Below are 8,168 nucleotides of genomic sequence, written 5' to 3'. Positions count from 1 at the left end.
CACACACACACACAGACACACACACACACACACACACACACACACACACACACACACACAGCTTGTTCAAGGTGTGGCTTGGTGGCTTAAACCAGAAAGCAGCTTGAATGGAAAAGTGCATGAACTGCTTCTCTGCATACTTTAATTGAAACGAGTAAAACTTCTGGAAATTTTGAATAAAAATGAATTGTAAACAGAGAGTCTCATTAAAGCTCCTGTGATGAACTCTCAGTGTGTGTTGATATTAGCGCCCCCTGTGGACAAAGTCATACCTGTTATCCCTTTTCAAACAGTCAAACATATCACCAACAGTTCATCTTTGATGTGTTAAATGTTTTAAAAAGGATGTTTAAGCAGCAGGTTGTTAATCTGTTCTCTGACAACTACCCTGCTTTCAGGCATTAAAGGAGCAGTATGTAACTCTGACACCTAGTGTTTAAAATGGGTACTGCAGTCTAAATTCTAAACATTGTAGAGAGCTGTCTCCCCCCCCCCCCCCCCCCCCCCCTCCTCTCTAGAGTGGATTCTCACTCAGGTCACCATGTGGTGGACACTGAAGCTTCAGTGTTTATCCAGCTCTGCATGGGTCTGTAAACCTTTCTGTGTTCTAACCTCTCTCCATTTTTCAAAAGCATCTCCAATATTGATCCTAGTTTGAGCACATTTCTGCTCGTGGAGCTTATTAGAAACATGCAGAGGCTTTTTAGGTCGGGTACAATCACTTCTATCTGAACCACTTCTCTTGACCCGCTTCCATCGCTGCAACACCTGTTGGTTTGCACTTTGCAAACTCTCGGCCAACTCTTCGTCCATGAGTGAAGCCAACACACGGTTTACCCTCATTTTGGAACAAAAGCTTATACACTTGACGTTTTGCCTCACTATTTTTCTGTTTCTTTGCCGCTACGTCCACGACTATCACATTCGCATTAAAATCGCTGAATTGCATCCATCTCAAAACTCACCAGCGCGCTGTCATTGGCTGGGGGAAACACATTAACTCCCCGCCCAGAAACATCCAGAGTCAATCAAACATCAAAACCCAGTCAGAGGACCAGACACAGTCACCACCACACAGGTATGGAGGCCCATCAGTTACTGTTGTATAAGTCTTTATTTAATTTTTTTAGGAAAAACCTACTGACGCTATCGTTCACTAAAGGAATGTATGCTGAATTTTAAGCAAAAATCACACCTTGTATTATCCCAAAAGTGATTAGAAACTCACAAAACAATCTTCAGAATTTATGTGCACCAGACCCTGAAACAAAAGGTAAGAAGGCTATTATGACCTTTAGTCCCTGATTGCTTTAGCGTCTTTTTTCACGATGAAGTTTCTCATCATATGAAACAGCTGGATTAGATAAAGTGTTTGTTGTCGTGTCATTCTCCAGTATGAATGATCTGAACCCTCCCTGCACACAAAGAACTATTTTCCCTGCGATAACAAAGAGACTACGTGCTGAGGCACCATGGGAACGCTTCACTTCGAGTCGCAGGTTTAGCACACACCAACATGCATTGGGTATGGGATGCAGAATCAGTGTGAGGTTGTTTGTGAATGCACCGGTGTGTGTGCGTGTGTGTGTGTGTGTGTGTGTGTGTGTGTGCATTAAGCTTTTGTAAGTACCAGATCCCATCGTGGGAGTGTTTCTCTTTTTAACTATTTTCTTTCTTTGAAATCAAAACTTGGCCGGCACAAGCCAAGTCTCTGCAGTCCATGTTCCAGATTTGTCCCAGAGAAGATGCAGGACGGGCGAGAGGGAGGGGGTTGGTTGAGGTGGTTGAGGACGAAGCAAAGCAGCTCTTCCTCTGCGAGAGGAAACAGGAAAAGGCTGGAGGAGAGAGATTCAGGAGCCCGCTCCCGTGGAACAATAAAAATCTCACTCTGACAGGAAACGGATCTGCGTCAGAGAGGGCCCCGACAGATTCTGCTAAAAGGGCAGTCGCAGTGACCCTGGAGAGGGGGCATGAACAAGAGGGCAGCTGACTGTGCCCGACAACAACTCTGAAAAGTCAAAACTCCAAAGCACGGAGGTGAAATGGCGGTTTAAATCTTACATGTTTGTCGACTCAGAAAGCAGTGAATGTAACTCAATATCATCAAACCACTCAGGTAGCCATTGTACCCGAAGAGACAGGAAGCATCTGCATTTATGATGTGTTCCCAATCATGTTCTGCAGCTAACCCTTTAAGGTGACGCCCCTCTACATTATGGAAAGTCAACTGTTTCATATATGTTTGAATGTTGCATAAAACCGCAAATCCACTGTGGATTTTTCTGAATATGACCTGCTGTGTTCACACATCGGATCACACTGACTCTTCGGGGATATGTTACTCGGGGGCTTGCTGTAAGAAATTCCAGAAAAAGTTGCTCGAGCAAGCTCAACCAGGACATCTCTGGAAAATTTGAGGGAATGCAAATGTTTGAAGAACTTTTGCAGCCCAGCGTCTGGACTGGACAGAAGCAAGGGGTTAGCAAATGCTAAGTTGCTAGCTTGGTTAGCAAGGTGGGCGGCCGTGACCCAGCGGTGGAGTCGGTCGGATAACTGGAAGGTTGCTCCTGCAGCAACATGTCCGATGTGTTCTTGGGCAAGACACTTGACCCCCAAGTTGCTCCAGGTGCTTCATCAGCGGGTGTATGAATGTGTTTATATGAGATCAGTTACTTCTGATGACCGCTTTACTCAGCAGCATCTACCATCAGTGTGTGAATGTAGGTGTAACAGCACTTTGAGTAGTCAGAAGACAAGAAAAGCGCTCTACAAGCTCAAGTCCATTTATCATTTTTACGATTTGCTCAACTCCTCTGATTCACTCGTGACCCAGGTAAGAGTCTGGAGCTGTAGCGTTGGGGGTCTCTGCTGGTCTGTTGGATTTCCATGCTGAGCGGGTCAAACAGGACATCCTGCTGTCCAAGGGCCTGCCGCAGATGTACCGTCACTTCCTTTTTCAACCTCTGCGTTACACACGGCACATCCAGTAGACGTTTGTTCTCAGGAGGTCCTGTGCTCCACTTCAGCAGCCAACTTAAAACAGGCGCGACAGAACTTCTTAAAGTGCTGAACAAACCAAAAAATATCCCTGACTAATTTTGTCCTTTTGTCTAATTTAGGATGCAAGCAATCTTCAAAACGGCCTCTCAGTCTCCGTTGTGTTGCGGCCAGCTCTCTTTGCCGGTCTGTCATCAACATTTTAGAGACATTAGGGAGTTTATACACACTCTGGAAAACTCTGTGAGTCTGATTGGCTTATTTACCATAGTAATCAAATTCTCCCGTGTTTGGATCTGTGGCGAGTCGACTGTGGTCCGCCGTCTCCCTGAGATTTGTTCTTTGGGGTTGTGGAAGTGTGTACACTCACCACGCTGCGACGCTAATCCTCAAAAAAAAAATCTCCCGACTGTCGCAGAATGATTTAATGTTCTGTTTCTGAAATATGAATTGCGGAGACAGCGATGAAGAACACTGTTTCATGAATGTAATATTTCTTGGCTATAAAATCCGTCCTTTCTTTGCCAACTTCCAGCATGGCCGTTTCTTGTGTCGTGAGGGGTATCTTTAGATCTCTGCTGTGGTTTATTATCCAGATGTTTGCAGAAACAGACTAAACAGGGGAAGTGATCCTGGCATGAGAACAGAACTCTTTTCAGTAACGCTTAGAAAGACATGAAACAAACTGCTTAGTTTCATAAAAAAACAACTGTGTTAACATGTAATCAAAGATGTTAGACACATAAAATCCGGCTCATAGATAAAGCTGATTGATTGCTGGAAAGTTTAAAAGAGTTCAAACTTCTTCTGATGCCAGACGACATGTCCAGTGGGATGCTAAAGACATATGGATATATCATATTGGAACCATGAATGTAAAGTTCATATTTTTTCAATACAGATTTGGAGATATTTCACCGGACGAGGATGAAAAATGTAATTGTTTGTGTTGTTAAATGACACAAAGAGGGATGATTAAATCGATTGTTCAACATCTGGAGAGAATGAATGTCAGGTCAATCCATCTTAAAGTTGTTGCAACATGACTGAAAGACCCAGCTCTTTCATGAATACCTACTAACTTAATGATGATGGTCTCCATATTATTGATGATGACGATGGTAATGACGATGGTTTTTGTTTGATAACGACGACTTATAAGATGGTTTCTATACTGATTAGAGCTCTCAAGAACTGCCCTCAATGTTGTGCTTTGCCTCTGGTCACTTCCTGTCAGCACCTGTGTGTCCAATCAGACTCAAAGCTGATCGTTTGCTCTTACTGACATTGTTCCCTTTTTTTCTAGATCCTTGCTTGTGTTGTTCTTACTCTCTGATGTACGTCGCTTTGGATAAAAGAGTCTGCTATGTGAATTGTAGATTTGTAGCATGCCACTCTCCCTTTGTTAGGGGCCTCACTGCTAATGTATTTGACGTTAGAGAGCTTTGTTTGTGGTTTAAGACGAGTAGGTATCACACAGGAACTTTTGGGGCAGCATAGGGTTCATTGATACACGTCTAATTCAGTCGACCCAGATGTCTAGTAATATGTAACCACTCTGAATTGGTGTGCTTGTGTTTCTGTATTTCCAGGTGAGCAAAGGTGATGAAACGATGTATAAATGAAGGAATGTGCGTGTGAGAGAGAGAGGGACTTCTGTCGCTGCAAATAAGTCAAATTATGTCCAAGTTTTAGCAACTTAACTGTGGTAGTCTTTGGAGTGCCTCACCTGCTGTGTTTGCAGAAGACAGTTGTAAAACATGTGGCCTGCTTTAATATGAACTGTGTGGGTGTGCAGAATATTTTAAGTATGAGTGAGAATCACAAGCAGACATTCAGTGCATCATAATATGCAGACATGCTGAATGTGCTTGTGTTTCTGTATTTCCAGAGAACAAAGTAAAAGCTGATTATAAAACTCATGCACGCTTGGAAGTGTGCAACATTTAAAATATTTCATTTTCAATCTTTGTCTCTCAGGAGTGGACGAGAAGTTAGCTTACATTTGGGATATAATCCATTTAGTTGAGACATGATTCCGCTCGTGTTGTCAGAGTTTGAACCGAAATCTGGAGACAATTATACCAAATGGTTTTCTTTCAACAAGATGACGCCTCTTATCTCTTAACAAAACTATTCACTGCTCAGAGATCCTCAGACGACCCCTTTTACCCGCTCACTCATCTCGTCGGTCTTTAAAAAACCGGACCGGTAAAAACTTGTCTGTCCTGTGAGGTCTTTGTTATTCAAAGTGTGCTTTAAACTCGGAGGCTCAACCTATAAGTGCAACTGAAGAAGCCAGACCGGTCAATTTTATGGATCGTTGATGCATCCCAGTCTGCTCTCAAGTATGATGTTCACTGGGAGGGTACTACATCAAACGGGACTGAGTGACACGAGGGAGGAGCAGACAGGGTGGAGGTTTTCGTCTTCAGCCGGGCAGCCATCTGCTCCAGAGATGTCCTCTGGGTCCATTAAGACCAAGACCACCCAAAACAGTGACAGCTTCTTCCCGAGGAGTACGACTAACTCATCCAAAAGTAATCAATGAAGGACGAGTATGAGGGGGAATACAAATAACCTTTTTATTGTAGATTCTTCCACCAGTGTTTGGTTTGTCAAACCATGAGGTGGGATTCCATTTATTATTAACAGAAGTTAACCGGTGTTACGGTTTAAAGAGTGGCCGTGTTAACTGGTGTCTTTCAGCTGAATGTGTCTGTGGTTGTCCTATAGTTAAGGTAGTTGTCATATGTAGAATTTTCACACAAAATTATCTAAATTAATAAAAAATTGCCTCAACCTGTTTTATTGTTGAGTACATTACCTCAAATATTTCCATCAGTTACCAAAGCCTAAAAAAATCCTTAATTAGAGTAGTAACCATGACAGACACCACATGTTTACCGTATGTTACGTCAAAGACCGCTGCACAAGGAAACGGTAACTGCAACTGAAAGATTTTTAAAAAAACGTCATGTAGATTATACTCGGATAGCCTCGTCGGTGAAAATATTCTCTTCCTCGGGTCTCAGGTCTCGCCCGGTCGTCATGACTACAGTCAACTCGGAGTGTGTTTTCATCGTGGGGTGGGGGGGGTGGGGTGGAGTAGACTCCCATGATTCCCCGCCACCCTAAAAGTCATCTTTTGTCATGTTTTTTTGATTCAGAGCCCCCTGGTGGTGGAATTTACATACTGCGTGTTTATAGACAGATATGATTGGTATTTTTTGACATTCCAAAAAAAAAAAAAAAAAAAAAGCAGCATTTTTAGGGACACTTTTAGTCTTCAACTTCAAGAAATCCACCACTCTTTATATGTCTTTCTTTTTTTCCTTCACATTGTCTGTCTTGTCACTCCATAAAGAAGTACACTTCTGTTTGAATTGTTTTTACATGAAAAGGGAGTACCAGCTCAATGCCCTCTTTTCTTTTTTTTCATTCTTTTTCCTGCAGTCTTAATGACGGCTTCATTAAAGAGGCATCTACAGTAGCTCTCTAACTCAGCACAGATGGTAAAGAAGCAGTTCTGGTTTATCAGACAGCGACTCTGGCGTGGATTTATGCCCAAACCACAGCTGAACCCCAGGAATCCTTGTGCAACAGTCTCAACATTTCAGCTATTTGATCTCCTCGGGCTTTTCTACAGATCCAAAAGCTTCGCTGTCCTTGACGTCCATTTCATATAAATGCGATTATTGTGTGTAGTTAGGGAGAGTAAATCAAGGCAAATTGAAAGTGACAGTTTGTGCAGATTTTCTATAAACGTGTCCGTTGAACTGAAAAAGCACCATCAGACATTTTATCTCCCCCAGACCTGGAAGCACTCACAGTATATACCTGTGGGTTTTTGTTTCTCCTCAGTTGAGTGTCAATCATTCTAATGAGAGAGTCTGAAAACAGAGATGATGACCTCTTGACCTTTCGGTGAGCCTCGCATGCACCGCGGCAATAAACAAATCAGACAAACGGGCCCTCTCGCTGACGGGGGCGAACAGCTACTGCACGCTGCTGCAGCTGCACAGGGAGCTCTCTAACGTCTAATACATTAGCAGTGCGGCCCTAACAAAGTGTGAGTGGCATTGCTCCATCAGCAGGACCGATGGCACTGAGCGGACGAGCAAGGAGGAAATGTAATAGGACGGGACGGCATGTGCAGAGAATCGGAGGCAAAGGCGGGTGATAAAAACAAAGGAAGGCCGGCTGAGCTTGATTGTGAGATAAACAAACCATCAGCAAAACAATTGTTAGGTTGAACGTGTTTATCTCTAAATGTACTCCAGATTTTTTGCTCCAGCCCATCATTAATCTTGACAAACTAAAAGAAGCCACTTGAATTGTTGCATGATGTGTCTGAAGTTGTTTTTAAACTGTACCTCTTAAAAAGAAGAAGCTTAAAGCTCAATAAACATGTGAACAAACCTCCTGAAAATGTCCCCAAATGTTCTGGGTGAGCTGCATGTGTGAACCCAAACTTTTGAATTTTAAACCCTGACTTTAATCTCAGACTTTTCCCTGCCAGACGCTTAGTAAGAAGTCTGCAAATCCCGATTGTTCCTCAGGATTGTTGGTGAGAACGGCCTGCTGCTATGGACCCTGACACTGACAGTCATGCAACGTTCAGTGACTGTAGCGTTAGTTTTGTTACATTTTCTCTCCCTTCTCCTCGTCTGCTCTGATAATCCAGTCGAGAACGCTTCAAGGAGCCTCGTTGGTCATCATAGCTGTCCGTAATGACACTACATCTTCTCTTTTTTTTAAATAAAAAATAACCAAATAAACATGATAATGACTATAATGTATTTTTTGACTTAATAATTTGACCCATGTACCATCTTTTAAAAGGAGGAGGCGGGGTTTAGGACCTATCCTGCAGCCAGTCAGCAGGGGGAGCTTTAAATCTTTTGGCTTCACTTTCAGGCGGCCGATGCTCCGTCCATCTTAATATACAGAATATGACCCTTATAAACAGGCCCCTCCAAAAAACTCATGTCTTTATTTTGAACAAGGAGGAAGGTGTAAAAAGCCCTGGATCACTCACCCGTTTACAGCTTTACTCCCGTGCATGAACTGTGAATCTGATTTTTGACTTAATCTCCTCGTTTATTCTAAACAAAAAGAGAGTTAATATGTTTATCTAGATATCATGATTTCTATGATTTGCTCATAGC

This window comes from Labrus mixtus, chromosome 17 (assembly GCF_963584025.1).
Source record: "Labrus mixtus chromosome 17, fLabMix1.1, whole genome shotgun sequence".
Classification (NCBI taxonomy): domain Eukaryota; kingdom Metazoa; phylum Chordata; class Actinopteri; order Labriformes; family Labridae; genus Labrus; species Labrus mixtus.
This window is presented reverse-complemented; position numbering follows the sequence as displayed.